Here is a 19,444-nt window from a genome sequence, read left to right as displayed (position 1 = left end):
AATTATGACATTAACCTAACATGTCACATAACATACACATATACCTACTATGTCACATAACATACCCATATACTAATTACTATTCGTTCCTTTCAAGGGGAAAAACACAGTTGTGACCAGACTGTAAATCCTTCCATTCTCTTTTAGGTCAGTGATTTGCATAATGAAGGTTTATTCTCATCATAAATTATCATGCCAGTTTTTTTTTTTTTTTTTCTCTCTCTCTCTTTGTTTCTAATACATATGAAGCCTGCATGGTAGTTTTTGTGGCTTTGAGTAAGATACAAACGTGACAAATAGGGAAGCGATATTGTACAGAATAAAGTCCAATGAGCAATATGATGCATATAGGGTAATTTTACAATCTTACCTGACTATTTACATCTTATACTAAGAGCCATATAACAACAGCATATGCATGTCATATGTTAGCGAGCATTAAAGAAAGGAATATTTAAAAAAAATATTTACCACATATTCTTCCCTTTCCAATTGAAGAAAAAGCGGAAGCCTGTTTGTTCGACTTCCTCCCTTGCTTCTGCCTCTAGGCCATCTATAATCTATCCCTTATACCACAGCAAGAACTCCCCTGCCTTGAAGACCCTTGTAGAGAAAACAGCTCTTCCTGCCAAAATAATGGACAACTTAGAGGTCAACCACGATCCATTAAAAAGAGAGAAAAATTGTAGAGACAAGAAAAAATACTATTGCACCTCCTGGTCCTATGGCTCCTCTCTATTAACTTCAGTTAAGGAAATGGATGTAATTACTCTTCATATGTCAGAATACAAAAAGCCTATTTAGTGCCAGTTGACAATGACCTTTGACCTTTTACCTACACCCCGCAAATCTCACCAGATCCTCTGTCTAGATAATATATACTGTCATCAAGCGTACATCAAGTAGTTTTCGAGATATTGCAATAATGAGACAAATACCAGTAATTTCAGAGATTGACCCTTTTGACCATCGACTTACATACCCCTAAGACTACTCAGGTGGTCAACTTACGCACACTTCATATCTCAAGTGGATCTTGAGATACTGCAATAAACGAGAAAGCAAAATGGACGGACAGTCAACAAGAAAACAAAAAGGCTACAGCACCATGATCTTCTGTTGGTGGAGGGATACAAATGAAAATGTATCTAGACCCCCTTTTGCATTCAGTTGCACTGGTTGAAGTCTATATTTTAAAAATAAAACTTTACCTGCCCCTCTTCCAAATTCAATAAAGTGTAAATTTACCAAACAGGAGAAACGCCTCTGGCATTCTTGCCTGCATTACGCAATTCAATATAGCAGCATTGCTGACTTTGAAAGCAATTGCATGTACAATGAATAATTTTTCAAAAAGAGAGGAGAGACAAAACAACATTTATTTGATGAATAAATCCTAAGTTTGTTGACCTCAAATGACCTTTGCCGGCCCAGTGAAATCAAATTACATATTTGTTCATTTGCTGATACCTGATAACCATTACATGAAAGTTTTATGGAATAGGGAATCATACTTGCAAAATTATCTTAAAATTTCAAAATCTTAACCTTGGTTAATGAATAACATGGTCAAAGTACTTGGCCCTGGATATGATGGTCAGTGATATTTGATTACTCTTTTCTCCAAGTTTCATGAAATAGGCCCTTATACTTTTGAGGTTATGTCAGACCCCAAAATGATCAATTTCATTGACCCTTAATGACCTTTGACCTTGATGATGTAACCTGAAACTTATGCAAGATTATTAGTGATACTTGATTACCATTATGTCCAAGTTTCAAGAAATAGGCCCTCATACAACAAAGTTATGAATGACATTTCAAAAACTTAACCACAGTAAAAGTTCATTGCCCCTGAATGACCTTTGACCTTGACCATGTTACCTAGATCTCATGAAGGATGATCAGTGATTACCCTTATGTCCAATTCTTATGTTCAAATTCAGGTAATGCACTTCCTAAAGTTATGATGACATTTCAAAAACTTAACCTGCTATGCAGGAGAAGCATGCTTAATCCGTAATGTACAAAGTAAACATTTGTATCATCCCTAGAAGAGAATTCATGGCAGTCACATTTGTAATACTCCACTAAATTAATGCAGTGATTAAAAAAATTACATAAATTGTAAATGCAAACAATATCATACATGTCACTTACAGAACTAAAATGTGCATACATTAGGGAAAAAATGATTGTGGCAGGTCTAATGAAATGTGTATGTTGTTTCTTTCCTTAATTCTTTTGGGGTATGTTTATAGAAAAGGTTTACTAAATGATCATTTTAGAGCTAAACTGCCAACCAATCAATTTATTGTAATAAGTGAACTTAAAGGGGCACTCCAACCCCAAAATAAAATGATTTTAACAAACAGAGTAAAATTAAACAAGCATAACACAAAAAATTTAATTGAAATCGGATGGAAAATAAGGAAGTTATAGAGTTTTAAAGTTATGCATTATTCCTGTGAAACAGTTGTATGCACATCATCATGAATATGCAATGGTGAGCTGATGATGTAATATCTCCACTTCTTCTTTTGTATTTTATTTCATGAAAATATAATTATTCCATTTTTCTGCTCCAAGAATATAAAAATGGGAATGAAACCTCGTTTAATATGTACAATCATTACTGCTGTAAATTATTTTTGTTACAAGGGAGATATTTTTTACATACATGTATGGCATAAATGAAATTATTAAGATTTCATATTTTAAAATACATAAGGAAAGGTGGGGATGTGATATCATCAGCAAACTTATTGCATATTCATGCTCATGTAAATATAATTGTTTCACCGAAAAAATGAAAAACTTACAAATTCAATAACTTCCTTATTTTTCGTCCGATTTTGATGGAATTTTTAGCCTTTTGCTTGTTTAATTTTAGTCTATTTATTCAAATCATAAAATTTTTGGGCCGGAGTTCCCCTTTAAGTACAGTTATAAAGTACAGATTTGCTGAATTTATATAATGGTACATCAACAAAATGTAATTGTAGTAGTATTATATCTTATCAATATTTCAGCTTAAATCCTTATAATTATAAATGGGCATATTCACCTATTCCCTCACTATTATTTTTTTTTTTGAGGGGAGGGGGGATAAATCAATGTGAAATAGTTACATTCATTTTGTTACCTTTCTCTTGCAAATGCTTCACAATGAAACCTGGGGGGTCTTCATCAAAGAATCTGTCATCAGCTTTGCTTTTTCTCGAAGATTTTCGAGTCTTTATTGTATATTCCTGAAAAAGATGAAAATTTTACTGTGTGAATGAAAGAAAGAAATAACAAACATGTATCATTTCGCTTTGATTTATTTAAATACATGCAAGAATTTGAAGAGTATTTTGCAGAAGTTGTATCCAACAAGCAGGAAGGGGGTAAATAAATAGGAAAAGTCAAAAGTAATTTCTAAAAAAATGTACTGATTGTATTTCAAATGACCCTTATACTATTTGTATGTACAACCTGTATCTAAATACATTTAGAAGTTATCCAGCTCTCTGAGGGGCAGGGCAGGGTCTCATTGAAAAAATAGAACATGCAAAGTTACAAAATGTCAGATATGACCTTAAAATCAAGGTAGGGGTAACCTCTGTCATTGATGATTACTCATGCACCAACATTCCTCATGAAGCAACATTGATTCAGGAAAGAATTAGAACTTTATGTAACCACACACACAATATACAAATGCAAATTGTGCCAATTATAGGGATTTGATGCAATATGTTATTGCTGTAAATCACAATCAAATACATGTAGCCAAAAATAATTGTTTGGTTGGTGCATTACATATGAATGCATGTATTTTTAATGTATTGGTCTATGAATTACACAATTTAACATTAAACATTGGAAATATTAACACTTTATATTGATAAACATAAAATTTATCTCCACAATCAGTATTTATATTAGATGTTTAAATTGCAGATCTGAACAATTGGTCTAACACTGGGAGTATTGATACATTTTTAGTGTAGATCTCCACAGGTGGGATCTACATGTTTAAACATGGGGAAATATTAATAGTTTTATTGCAGATCTCCCCAGTTGGTATTACATGTATAACACTTGGAATATTGATGCATTTTTTATGGTAGATCTTCAGTTGGTACAACACTGGGAGTAGTATACATTTTTTTAGTGCGGATCTCCATAGTTGGGATCTAAATACTTAAACATGGGAAATATACAACTATTATCACTTTTTATTAATAAAATTTATCTCCACAATCGGTATCTATATGTTTAAAATTGAGAATATTGAGTTTTATTGTAGATCTCCACATACAGTTGACATAGCACTAGGAGTATTCACACATTCTTATTGTAGCTCTCCACAGTTGGGATCTAAATATTTAAACATGCGGAATATCAATAATTTTATTGTAGATTTCCACAGTAAGTATAACAATGGTAATTCTGATACATTTTTAGTGCAGATCATCACATATGGGATCTACATACTTAAATATGGGGAATATAAGCAGTTTTATTGTAGATCTTTAGAGTTAGATATCAGTTGGAAAGGTTCATTGGAAATCACTGTTAATTGAAATAGATGTACCTCTTACTATAAAATGAAATGCAATATTATGAAGTGGCAAAACTCCACTCTCATGGAATAAAATGACCTACCAAACTTAACTCATGGTTGACCTTGACCTTAACTCATTGTTGTGATAAAAAACGTTTTACGTTTTTAAAAAAAAAAATGTTTTTTTATTGTTTTAAAACTATTTAAATCATTTTAAATGTTTTTTTTTTTAAACAGATACGCTTTCAGCAAATTTTTACCAAGTCATTTACACTGAAATTCAAGCCTATATTACAGTATATTCTCACATGCCTATTCAGAGCAATTTTCAACCAATGATCAAAGAGTCACATTTAATAATAATAATAAAAAAAATGAAATGTAATTTATTTCTATAAAATTGGCAGTAGTTTTTTTTTACTAGTGTGATTATAAGGCTAGGACAACTAACTGGGTATTAGTTTTGGAGCTTCAAAAATCAGCATAAGCATACGGGGGGGGGGGGGGGCTGGGGGTGCAGTACCCGAGCATAATTTGTCAATCACTAATGTTAGGGAAATTTCACTAAATATTTTGGCAAAACTTACTTGATTTTCAAGTAAACTTCTTCTTTTCTTCTTTTTTTTTTTTTTTTTTTTTTTTGCTCATCTCATTTGCCAAAAATTATAAGGACCCAATTGTCAAAAAATGACTGGCAGAATATTAAAATTTCAGGCAAAATCCTCAGTGTCGCACATGATATATCAGAAAAAATCCTTCAGCCCTCCCTCCTCGAAAAAAAATGAGCCCATACACCCATGAATATGAATGTCCGTACATATGTGTACAAATTTTGTTTGCAGCTCCTATCTACATCCAATGTTGACTAGCAATATGTTTGTTGCTACTGTTCATGGATGTGTTTGTTTTTGTCTCTTATGCACTCTATGACATGAGACATGTGAACATTCACAATACACCTATAGTATGTGAAAAAAACAGTATTACCATATTTTCTAAAAGGCACATGGCTTGCGCTTAATAATGTCTTTTATACTCTTAACCTATTAATAAACAATATTACATAAACTTCACTGAGGTATAAATAAATAATAAATGGTGAGCAAACAGGAACGGCCTATTTTAGAGTGGGGGGGGGGGTGGTGGCACCACCAATTTTTGGCACCAAATCTGTTTCCATACACTGCAAAAACAAGGGTGTTAATCCAACACCAGCCTGGAATCTATATCTGTCCACACCAGAGAGGTGTTCAAACAACACCAGTTTATAATCAATCCGGTGTTGTTTTAACACTTGCTGGTGTTGTTTCAACACCTTTCTAGAGTTAGCCCCAAACAAAACTGGTGTTGTTTTAACACTTTTCTTGTGTGGACAGATATAAATTCCGGGCTGGTGTTGGATTAACACCCTGGTTTTTGCAGTGTAGGACAGAGCAGGATAATTGGTTTAATGCGAGTGAGCTGAAAAATTTTGCTGTACAATTACCGAGGTGTAATCTTGCCACTGCAATAAACCCATGGCCTATGAAATATTGAAGTATTTGGTCTAAATTCAATTTTCATGCGAATATTTGTATACATATATAATAAAGGGGGAAGTTAGTGGAGAAAAGGGATAAAGAAGGAATTTGTTCAAGTACATATTGTACATACAGATTCATCTTTATACAGAACAGCAGAAAAATGAATTTGAAAGTATGAAAAAAAAGACAATTTACATGTACACAAAAATTTAGTACATGTGTCTAAGGGGTGTTTTAAAGGGCAAGTCCACCCCAACAGAAAGTTGATTTGAATAAAAAGAGAAAAATCAAACAAGCATAATGCTGAAAATTTCATCAAAATCGGATGTAAAATAAGAAAGTTATGACATTTTAAAGTTTTGCTTAATTTCACAAAACAGTTATATGCACATCCTGGTCAGTATGCGAGTTATACGTATAGAAGAAAAATTGTAAAGAGACAAGAAAAAATACTATTGCACCTCCTGGTCCTATGGCTCCTCTCTATTAACTTCAGTTAAGGAAATGGATGTAATTACTCTTCATATGTCAGAATACAAAAAGCCTATTTAGTGCCAGTTGACAATGACCTTTGACCTTTTACCTACACCCCGCAAATCTCACCAGATCCTCTGTCTAGATAATATATACTGTCATCAAGCGTACATCAAGTAGTTTTCGAGATATTGCAATAATGAGACAAATACCAGTAATTTCAGAGATTGACCCTTTTGACCATCGACTTACATACCCCTAAGACTACTCAGGTGGTCAACTTACGCACACTTCATATCTCAAGTGGATCTTGAGATACTGCAATAAACGAGAAAGCAAAATGGACGGACAGTCAACAAGAAAACAAAAAGGCTACAGCACCATGATCTTCTGTTGGTGGAGGGATACAAATGAAAATGTATCTAGACCCCCTTTTGCATTCAGTTGCACTGGTTGAAGTCTATATTTTAAAAATAAAACTTTACCTGCCCCTCTTCCAAATTCAATAAAGTGTAAATTTACCAAACAGGAGAAACGCCTCTGGCATTCTTGCCTGCATTACGCAATTCAATATAGCAGCATTGCTGACTTTGAAAGCAATTGCATGTACAATGAATAATTTTTCAAAAAGAGAGGAGAGACAAAACAACATTTATTTGATGAATAAATCCTAAGTTTGTTGACCTCAAATGACCTTTGCCGGCCCAGTGAAATCAAATTACATATTTGTTCATTTGCTGATACCTGATAACCATTACATGAAAGTTTTATGGAATAGGGAATCATACTTGCAAAATTATCTTAAAATTTCAAAATCTTAACCTTGGTTAATGAATAACATGGTCAAAGTACTTGGCCCTGGATATGATGGTCAGTGATATTTGATTACTCTTTTCTCCAAGTTTCATGAAATAGGCCCTTATACTTTTGAGGTTATGTCAGACCCCAAAATGATCAATTTCATTGACCCTTAATGACCTTTGACCTTGATGATGTAACCTGAAACTTATGCAAGATTATTAGTGATACTTGATTACCATTATGTCCAAGTTTCAAGAAATAGGCCCTCATACAACAAAGTTATGAATGACATTTCAAAAACTTAACCACAGTAAAAGTTCATTGCCCCTGAATGACCTTTGACCTTGACCATGTTACCTAGATCTCATGAAGGATGATCAGTGATTACCCTTATGTCCAATTCTTATGTTCAAATTCAGGTAATGCACTTCCTAAAGTTATGATGACATTTCAAAAACTTAACCTGCTATGCAGGAGAAGCATGCTTAATCCGTAATGTACAAAGTAAACATTTGTATCATCCCTAGAAGAGAATTCATGGCAGTCACATTTGTAATACTCCACTAAATTAATGCAGTGATTAAAAAAATTACATAAATTGTAAATGCAAACAATATCATACATGTCACTTACAGAACTAAAATGTGCATACATTAGGGAAAAAATGATTGTGGCAGGTCTAATGAAATGTGTATGTTGTTTCTTTCCTTAATTCTTTTGGGGTATGTTTATAGAAAAGGTTTACTAAATGATCATTTTAGAGCTAAACTGCCAACCAATCAATTTATTGTAATAAGTGAACTTAAAGGGGCACTCCAACCCCAAAATAAAATGATTTTAACAAACAGAGTAAAATTAAACAAGCATAACACAAAAAATTTAATTGAAATCGGATGGAAAATAAGGAAGTTATAGAGTTTTAAAGTTATGCATTATTCCTGTGAAACAGTTGTATGCACATCATCATGAATATGCAATGGTGAGCTGATGATGTAATATCTCCACTTCTTCTTTTGTATTTTATTTCATGAAAATATAATTATTCCATTTTTCTGCTCCAAGAATATAAAAATGGGAATGAAACCTCGTTTAATATGTACAATCATTACTGCTGTAAATTATTTTTGTTACAAGGGAGATATTTTTTACATACATGTATGGCATAAATGAAATTATTAAGATTTCATATTTTAAAATACATAAGGAAAGGTGGGGATGTGATATCATCAGCAAACTTATTGCATATTCATGCTCATGTAAATATAATTGTTTCACCGAAAAAATGAAAAACTTACAAATTCAATAACTTCCTTATTTTTCGTCCGATTTTGATGGAATTTTTAGCCTTTTGCTTGTTTAATTTTAGTCTATTTATTCAAATCATAAAATTTTTGGGCCGGAGTTCCCCTTTAAGTACAGTTATAAAGTACAGATTTGCTGAATTTATATAATGGTACATCAACAAAATGTAATTGTAGTAGTATTATATCTTATCAATATTTCAGCTTAAATCCTTATAATTATAAATGGGCATATTCACCTATTCCCTCACTATTATTTTTTTTTTTGAGGGGAGGGGGGATAAATCAATGTGAAATAGTTACATTCATTTTGTTACCTTTCTCTTGCAAATGCTTCACAATGAAACCTGGGGGGTCTTCATCAAAGAATCTGTCATCAGCTTTGCTTTTTCTCGAAGATTTTCGAGTCTTTATTGTATATTCCTGAAAAAGATGAAAATTTTACTGTGTGAATGAAAGAAAGAAATAACAAACATGTATCATTTCGCTTTGATTTATTTAAATACATGCAAGAATTTGAAGAGTATTTTGCAGAAGTTGTATCCAACAAGCAGGAAGGGGGTAAATAAATAGGAAAAGTCAAAAGTAATTTCTAAAAAAATGTACTGATTGTATTTCAAATGACCCTTATACTATTTGTATGTACAACCTGTATCTAAATACATTTAGAAGTTATCCAGCTCTCTGAGGGGCAGGGCAGGGTCTCATTGAAAAAATAGAACATGCAAAGTTACAAAATGTCAGATATGACCTTAAAATCAAGGTAGGGGTAACCTCTGTCATTGATGATTACTCATGCACCAACATTCCTCATGAAGCAACATTGATTCAGGAAAGAATTAGAACTTTATGTAACCACACACACAATATACAAATGCAAATTGTGCCAATTATAGGGATTTGATGCAATATGTTATTGCTGTAAATCACAATCAAATACATGTAGCCAAAAATAATTGTTTGGTTGGTGCATTACATATGAATGCATGTATTTTTAATGTATTGGTCTATGAATTACACAATTTAACATTAAACATTGGAAATATTAACACTTTATATTGATAAACATAAAATTTATCTCCACAATCAGTATTTATATTAGATGTTTAAATTGCAGATCTGAACAATTGGTCTAACACTGGGAGTATTGATACATTTTTAGTGTAGATCTCCACAGGTGGGATCTACATGTTTAAACATGGGGAAATATTAATAGTTTTATTGCAGATCTCCCCAGTTGGTATTACATGTATAACACTTGGAATATTGATGCATTTTTTATGGTAGATCTTCAGTTGGTACAACACTGGGAGTAGTATACATTTTTTTAGTGCGGATCTCCATAGTTGGGATCTAAATACTTAAACATGGGAAATATACAACTATTATCACTTTTTATTAATAAAATTTATCTCCACAATCGGTATCTATATGTTTAAAATTGAGAATATTGAGTTTTATTGTAGATCTCCACATACAGTTGACATAGCACTAGGAGTATTCACACATTCTTATTGTAGCTCTCCACAGTTGGGATCTAAATATTTAAACATGCGGAATATCAATAATTTTATTGTAGATTTCCACAGTAAGTATAACAATGGTAATTCTGATACATTTTTAGTGCAGATCATCACATATGGGATCTACATACTTAAATATGGGGAATATAAGCAGTTTTATTGTAGATCTTTAGAGTTAGATATCAGTTGGAAAGGTTCATTGGAAATCACTGTTAATTGAAATAGATGTACCTCTTACTATAAAATGAAATGCAATATTATGAAGTGGCAAAACTCCACTCTCATGGAATAAAATGACCTACCAAACTTAACTCATGGTTGACCTTGACCTTAACTCATTGTTGTGATAAAAAACGTTTTACGTTTTTAAAAAAAAAAATGTTTTTTTATTGTTTTAAAACTATTTAAATCATTTTAAATGGTTTTTTTTTAAAACAGATACGCTTTCAGCAAATTTTTACCAAGTCATTTACACTGAAATTCAAGCCTATATTACAGTATATTCTCACATGCCTATTCAGAGCAATTTTCAACCAATGATCAAAGAGTCACATTTAATAATAATAATAAAAAAAATGAAATGTAATTTATTTCCATAAAATTGGCAGTAGTTTTTTTTTACTAGTGTGATTATAAGGCTAGGACAACTAACTGGGTATTAGTTTTGGAGCTTCAAAAATCAGCATAAGCATACGGGGGGGGGGGGGGGGCTGGGGGTGCAGTACCCGAGCATAATTTGTCAATCACTAATGTTAGGGAAATTTCACTAAATATTTTGGCAAAACTTACTTGATTTTCAAGTAAACTTCTTCTTTTCTTCTTTTTTTTTTTTTTTTTTTTTTTTGCTCATCTCATTTGCCAAAAATTATAAGGACCCAATTGTCAAAAAATGACTGGCAGAATATTAAAATTTCAGGCAAAATCCTCAGTGTCGCACATGATATATCAGAAAAAATCCTTCAGCCCTCCCTCCTCGAAAAAAAATGAGCCCATACACCCATGAATATGAATGTCCGTACATATGTGTACAAATTTTGTTTGCAGCTCCTATCTACATCCAATGTTGACTAGCAATATGTTTGTTGCTACTGTTCATGGATGTGTTTGTTTTTGTCTCTTATGCACTCTATGACATGAGACATGTGAACATTCACAATACACCTATAGTATGTGAAAAAAACAGTATTACCATATTTTCTAAAAGGCACATGGCTTGCGCTTAATAATGTCTTTTATACTCTTAACCTATTAATAAACAATATTACATAAACTTCACTGAGGTATAAATAAATAATAAATGGTGAGCAAACAGGAACGGCCTATTTTAGAGTGGGGGGGGGGGGGTGGTGGCACCACCAATTTTTGGCACCAAATCTGTTTCCATACACTGCAAAAACAAGGGTGTTAATCCAACACCAGCCTGGAATCTATATCTGTCCACACCAGAGAGGTGTTCAAACAACACCAGTTTATAATCAATCCGGTGTTGTTTTAACACTTGCTGGTGTTGTTTCAACACCTTTCTAGAGTTAGCCCCAAACAAAACTGGTGTTGTTTTAACACTTTTCTTGTGTGGACAGATATAAATTCCGGGCTGGTGTTGGATTAACACCCTGGTTTTTGCAGTGTAGGACAGAGCAGGATAATTGGTTTAATGCGAGTGAGCTGAAAAATTTTGCTGTACAATTACCGAGGTGTAATCTTGCCACTGCAATAAACCCATGGCCTATGAAATATTGAAGTATTTGGTCTAAATTCAATTTTCATGCGAATATTTGTATACATATATAATAAAGGGGGAAGTTAGTGGAGAAAAGGGATAAAGAAGGAATTTGTTCAAGTACATATTGTACATACAGATTCATCTTTATACAGAACAGCAGAAAAATGAATTTGAAAGTATGAAAAAAAAGACAATTTACATGTACACAAAAATTTAGTACATGTGTCTAAGGGGTGTTTTAAAGGGCAAGTCCACCCCAACAGAAAGTTGATTTGAATAAAAAGAGAAAAATCAAACAAGCATAATGCTGAAAATTTCATCAAAATCGGATGTAAAATAAGAAAGTTATGACATTTTAAAGTTTTGCTTAATTTCACAAAACAGTTATATGCACATCCTGGTCAGTATGCGAGTTATACGTATAGAAGAAAAATTGTAAAGAGACAAGAAAAAATACTATTGCACCTCCTGGTCCTATGGCTCCTCTCTATTAACTTCAGTTAAGGAAATGGATGTAATTATTCTTCATATGTCAGAATACAAAAAGCCTATTTAGTGCCAGTTGACAATGACCTTTGACCTTTTACCTACACCCCGCAAATCTCACCAGATCCTCTGTCTAGATAATATATACTGTCATCAAGCGTACATCAAGTAGTTTTCGAGATATTGCAATAATGAGACAAATACCAGTAATTTCAGAGATTGACCCTTTTGACCATCGACTTACATACCCCTAAGACTACTCAGGTGGTCAACTTACGCACACTTCATATCTCAAGTGGATCTTGAGATACTGCAATAAACGAGAAAGCAAAATGGACGGACAGTCAACAAGAAAACAAAAAGGCTACAGCACCATGATCTTCTGTTGGTGGAGGGATACAAATGAAAATGTATCTAGACCCCCTTTTGCATTCAGTTGCACTGGTTGAAGTCTATATTTTAAAAATAAAACTTTACCTGCCCCTCTTCCAAATTCAATAAAGTGTAAATTTACCAAACAGGAGAAACGCCTCTGGCATTCTTGCCTGCATTACGCAATTCAATATAGCAGCATTGCTGACTTTGAAAGCAATTGCATGTACAATGAATAATTTTTCAAAAAGAGAGGAGAGACAAAACAACATTTATTTGATGAATAAATCCTAAGTTTGTTGACCTCAAATGACCTTTGCCGGCCCAGTGAAATCAAATTACATATTTGTTCATTTGCTGATACCTGATAACCATTACATGAAAGTTTTATGGAATAGGGAATCATACTTGCAAAATTATCTTAAAATTTCAAAATCTTAACCTTGGTTAATGAATAACATGGTCAAAGTACTTGGCCCTGGATATGATGGTCAGTGATATTTGATTACTCTTTTCTCCAAGTTTCATGAAATAGGCCCTTATACTTTTGAGGTTATGTCAGACCCCAAAATGATCAATTTCATTGACCCTTAATGACCTTTGACCTTGATGATGTAACCTGAAACTTATGCAAGATTATTAGTGATACTTGATTACCATTATGTCCAAGTTTCAAGAAATAGGCCCTCATACAACAAAGTTATGAATGACATTTCAAAAACTTAACCACAGTAAAAGTTCATTGCCCCTGAATGACCTTTGACCTTGACCATGTTACCTAGATCTCATGAAGGATGATCAGTGATTACCCTTATGTCCAATTCTTATGTTCAAATTCAGGTAATGCACTTCCTAAAGTTATGATGACATTTCAAAAACTTAACCTGCTATGCAGGAGAAGCATGCTTAATCCGTAATGTACAAAGTAAACATTTGTATCATCCCTAGAAGAGAATTCATGGCAGTCACATTTGTAATACTCCACTAAATTAATGCAGTGATTAAAAAAATTACATAAATTGTAAATGCAAACAATATCATACATGTCACTTACAGAACTAAAATGTGCATACATTAGGGAAAAAATGATTGTGGCAGGTCTAATGAAATGTGTATGTTGTTTCTTTCCTTAATTCTTTTGGGGTATGTTTATAGAAAAGGTTTACTAAATGATCATTTTAGAGCTAAACTGCCAACCAATCAATTTATTGTAATAAGTGAACTTAAAGGGGCACTCCAACCCCAAAATAAAATGATTTTAACAAACAGAGTAAAATTAAACAAGCATAACACAAAAAATTTAATTGAAATCGGATGGAAAATAAGGAAGTTATAGAGTTTTAAAGTTATGCATTATTCCTGTGAAACAGTTGTATGCACATCATCATGAATATGCAATGGTGAGCTGATGATGTAATATCTCCACTTCTTCTTTTGTATTTTATTTCATGAAAATATAATTATTCCATTTTTCTGCTCCAAGAATATAAAAATGGGAATGAAACCTCGTTTAATATGTACAATCATTACTGCTGTAAATTATTTTTGTTACAAGGGAGATATTTTTTACATACATGTATGGCATAAATGAAATTATTAAGATTTCATATTTTAAAATACATAAGGAAAGGTGGGGATGTGATATCATCAGCAAACTTATTGCATATTCATGCTCATGTAAATATAATTGTTTCACCGAAAAATGAAAAACTTACAAATTCAATAACTTCCTTATTTTTCGTCCGATTTTGATGGAATTTTTAGCCTTTTGCTTGTTTAATTTTAGTCTATTTATTCAAATCATAAAATTTTTGGGCCGGAGTTCCCCTTTAAGTACAGTTATAAAGTACAGATTTGCTGAATTTATATAATGGTACATCAACAAAATGTAATTGTAGTAGTATTATATCTTATCAATATTTCAGCTTAAATCCTTATAATTATAAATGGGCATATTCACCTATTCCCTCACTATTTTTTTTTTTTTTGAGGGGAGGGGGGATAAATCAATGTGAAATAGTTACATTCATTTTGTTACCTTTCTCTTGCAAATGCTTCACAATGAAACCTGGGGGGTCTTCATCAAAGAATCTGTCATCAGCTTTGCTTTTTCTCGAAGATTTTCGAGTCTTTATTGTATATTCCTGAAAAAGATGAAAATTTTACTGTGTGAATGAAAGAAAGAAATAACAAACATGTATCATTTCGCTCTGATTTATTTAAATACATGCAAGAATTTGAAGAGTATTTTGCAGAAGTTGTATCCAACAAGCAGGAAGGGGGTAAATAAATAGGAAAAGTCAAAAGTAATTTCTAAAAAAATGTACTGATTGTATTTCAAATGACCCTTATACTATTTGTATGTACAACCTGTATCTAAATACATTTAGAAGTTATCCAGCTCTCTGAGGGGCAGGGCAGGGTCTCATTGAAAAAATAGAACATGCAAAGTTACAAAATGTCAGATATGACCTTAAAATCAAGGTAGGGGTAACCTCTGTCATTGATGATTACTCATGCACCAACATTCCTCATGAAGCAACATTGATTCAGGAAAGAATTAGAACTTTATGTAACCACACACACAATATACAAATGCAAATTGTGCCAATTATAGGGATTTGATGCAATATGTTATTGCTGTAAATCACAATCAAATACATGTAGCCAAAAATAATTGTTTGGTTGGTGCATTACATATGAATGCATGTATTTTTAATGTATTGGTCTATGAATTACACAATTTAACATTAAACATTGGAAATATTAACACTTTATATTGATAAACATAAAATTTATCTCCACAATCAGTATTTATATTAGATGTTTAAATTGCAGATCTGAACAATTGGTCTAACACTGGGAGTATTGATACATTTTTAGTGTAGATCTCCACAGGTGGGATCTACATGTTTAAACATGGGGAAATATTAATAGTTTTATTGCAGATCTCCCCAGTTGGTATTACATGTATAACACTTGGAATATTGATGCATTTTTTATGGTAGATCTTCAGTTGGTACAACACTGGGAGTAGTATACATTTTTTTAGTGCGGATCTCCATAGTTGGGATCTAAATACTTAAACATGGGAAATATACAACTATTATCACTTTTTATTAATAAAATTTATCTCCACAATCGGTATCTATATGTTTAAAATTGAGAATATTGAGTTTTATTGTAGATCTCCACATACAGTTGACATAGCACTAGGAGTATTCACACATTCTTATTGTAGCTCTCCACAGTTGGGATCTAAATATTTAAACATGCGGAATATCAATAATTTTATTGTAGATTTCCACAGTAAGTATAACAATGGTAATTCTGATACATTTTTAGTGCAGATCATCACATATGGGATCTACATACTTAAATATGGGGAATATAAGCAGTTTTATTGTAGATCTTTAGAGTTAGATATCAGTTGGAAAGGTTCATTGGAAATCACTGTTAATTGAAATAGATGTACCTCTTACTATAAAATGAAATGCAATATTATGAAGTGGCAAAACTCCACTCTCATGGAATAAAATGACCTACCAAACTTAACTCATGGTTGACCTTGACCTTAACTCATTGTTGTGATAAAAAACGTTTTACGTTTTTAAAAAAAAAAATGTTTTTTTATTGTTTTAAAACTATTTAAATCATTTTAAATGGTTTTTTTTTAAAACAGATACGCTTTCAGCAAATTTTTACCAAGTCATTTACACTGAAATTCAAGCCTATATTACAGTATATTCTCACATGCCTATTCAGAGCAATTTTCAACCAATGATCAAAGAGTCACATTTAATAATAATAATAAAAAAAATGAAATGTAATTTATTTCCATAAAATTGGCAGTAGTTTTTTTTTACTAGTGTGATTATAAGGCTAGGACAACTAACTGGGTATTAGTTTTGGAGCTTCAAAAATCAGCATAAGCATACGGGGGGGGGGGGGGCTGGGGGTGCAGTACCCGAGCATAATTTGTCAATCACTAATGTTAGGGAAATTTCACTAAATATTTTGGCAAAACTTACTTGATTTTCAAGTAAACTTCTTCTTTTCTTCTTTTTTTTTTTTTTTTTTTTTTTTGCTCATCTCATTTGCCAAAAATTATAAGGACCCAATTGTCAAAAAATGACTGGCAGAATATTAAAATTTCAGGCAAAATCCTCAGTGTCGCACATGATATATCAGAAAAAATCCTTCAGCCCTCCCTCCTCGAAAAAAAATGAGCCCATACACCCATGAATATGAATGTCCGTACATATGTGTACAAATTTTGTTTGCAGCTCCTATCTACATCCAATGTTGACTAGCAATATGTTTGTTGCTACTGTTCATGGATGTGTTTGTTTTTGTCTCTTATGCACTCTATGACATGAGACATGTGAACATTCACAATACACCTATAGTATGTGAAAAAAACAGTATTACCATATTTTCTAAAAGGCACATGGCTTGCGCTTAATAATGTCTTTTATACTCTTAACCTATTAATAAACAATATTACATAAACTTCACTGAGGTATAAATAAATAATAAATGGTGAGCAAACAGGAACGGCCTATTTTAGAGTGGGGGGGGGGGGTGGTGGCACCACCAATTTTTGGCACCAAATCTGTTTCCATACACTGCAAAAACAAGGGTGTTAATCCAACACCAGCCTGGAATCTATATCTGTCCACACCAGAGAGGTGTTCAAACAACACCAGTTTATAATCAATCCGGTGTTGTTTTAACACTTGCTGGTGTTGTTTCAACACCTTTCTAGAGTTAGCCCCAAACAAAACTGGTGTTGTTTTAACACTTTTCTTGTGTGGACAGATATAAATTCCGGGCTGGTGTTGGATTAACACCCTGGTTTTTGCAGTGTAGGACAGAGCAGGATAATTGGTTTAATGCGAGTGAGCTGAAAAATTTTGCTGTACAATTACCGAGGTGTAATCTTGCCACTGCAATAAACCCATGGCCTATGAAATATTGAAGTATTTGGTCTAAATTCAATTTTCATGCGAATATTTGTATACATATATAATAAAGGGGGAAGTTAGTGGAGAAAAGGGATAAAGAAGGAATTTGTTCAAGTACATATTGTACATACAGATTCATCTTTATACAGAACAGCAGAAAAATGAATTTGAAAGTATGAAAAAAAAGACAATTTACATGTACACAAAAATTTAGTACATGTGTCTAAGGGGTGTTTTAAAGGGCAAGTCCACCCCAACAGAAAGTTGATTTGAATAAAAAGAGAAAAATCAAACAAGCATAATGCTGAAAATTTCATCAAAATCGGATGTAAAATAAGAAAGTTATGACATTTTAAAGTTTTGCTTAATTTCACAAAACAGTTATATGCACATCCTGGTCAGTATGCAAATGAGGGGACCGATGAGGTCATCCACTCGCTATTTCTTTTGTATTTTATTATATGAAATATGAAATATCTTAATTTTTGCTATATTACAATATTTTAAAAGGTTCGATTCCTCCATGAACATGTGGGCATCCATTTTTTACAACATATTGCAAATCAATAAAGAGCTCCTTTAGTGACAAAACTAAAAAAATCAAAATATTCTATATTTCATATAATAAAATACAAAAGAAATAGTGAGTGGGTGACGTCACCAGTCCATAGTGACCAGGATGTTCATATAACTGTTTTGTGAAATTTAGCGAAACTTTGAAATGTCATAACTTTCTTATTTTACATCCGATTTTGATGAAATTTTCAGCATTATGCTTGTTTGATTTTTCTCTTTTTATTCAAATCAACTTTCTGTTGGGGTGGACTTGACCTTTAAATCATGTTTTGTTTTTTTTTTGTAAAAAAATACAGGTGTTTTAAAACATGTTTTAAAATGCGTTTTTAAAACACATCAGGGTTTTTTTGCGCCAACCCTGCCTAGACTGGCTAACTTTCAATAAGCAGAAACTTACCTTTTGACTCATGCTATTTATCTGCTACATGTATCATCCACTATCATCAGTTATTTCTCAGCATCTGCAGTAAATAAGGAAAAAAGCCAACCAAACAAAAATGAAACAAAATATGAATCTACATGAAGCATTTATTGTAGATCATAGATGAATAATCATGTGGGGGTTCTTTGTCTTCTTGTTTTTTTTTTTTTTTTAAGATGACCAATTGAACATTATATATCAGTTAGAATTTCAAATTGTTTAAATGGCAAGTCCACCCCAGAGAAAAAGTTGATTTGAATCAATAGAGAAAATTCAAACAAGAATAATGTTGAAAATTTCATTAAAATTGGATGTAAAATAAGAATATTTTGGTATTTTATAATTTCACTTATTTTTCACAAAACAGTTATATGCACAACTCAGCTATATGCAAATGAGAGTTGGTGATGTCACTCACTCACTATTTATTTTGTTTTTTTTTATTGTTTGAATTATACAATATTTCAATTTTAACAGATTTGACGGTTACAGCCCGATAGACCGCGGGTCCGATAGACCGCGGGTCCGATAGACCGCGGGTCCGATAGTCCGCGGGTCCGATAGACCGCGGGTCCGATAGACCGCGGGTCCGATAGTCCGCGGGTCCGATAGACCGCGGGTCCGATAGTCCGCGGGTCCGATACTCCGCGGGTCCGATATTCCGCGGTGTGTGTAAAATTATGATCAGGATATAGTGAGATCCAATGTCATCAAGAGGTCAAAAG

The 19,444-nt window shown here is 32.7% G+C and overlaps 1 long non-coding RNA gene across 1 annotated transcript in view; it reads right to left on the bottom strand.

The window, feature by feature from the left end:
* The window catches only part of LOC135156630 (uncharacterized), a 29,326-nt gene extending 10,373 nt beyond the window's left edge, over window positions 1-18,953 (bottom strand). The window contains exons 1-5 of the long non-coding RNA XR_010295686.1: window positions 18,696-18,953; window positions 14,794-14,899; window positions 8,969-9,074; window positions 3,146-3,251; window positions 472-625 (exon numbers count right to left, since the gene is read on the bottom strand). This is a non-coding gene — a long non-coding RNA (uncharacterized LOC135156630). The remainder of the gene's footprint in view (window positions 1-471; window positions 626-3,145; window positions 3,252-8,968; window positions 9,075-14,793; window positions 14,900-18,695) is intronic.
* Between the last annotated feature and the right edge of the window lie 491 nt (window positions 18,954-19,444).

Source organism: Lytechinus pictus, chromosome 14 (assembly GCF_037042905.1).
Source record: "Lytechinus pictus isolate F3 Inbred chromosome 14, Lp3.0, whole genome shotgun sequence".
Classification (NCBI taxonomy): Eukaryota; Metazoa; Echinodermata; class Echinoidea; order Temnopleuroida; family Toxopneustidae; genus Lytechinus; species Lytechinus pictus.
The sequence above is the reverse complement of the archived record's forward strand: the minus strand, read 5'-3'. Positions and strand labels throughout refer to the sequence as shown.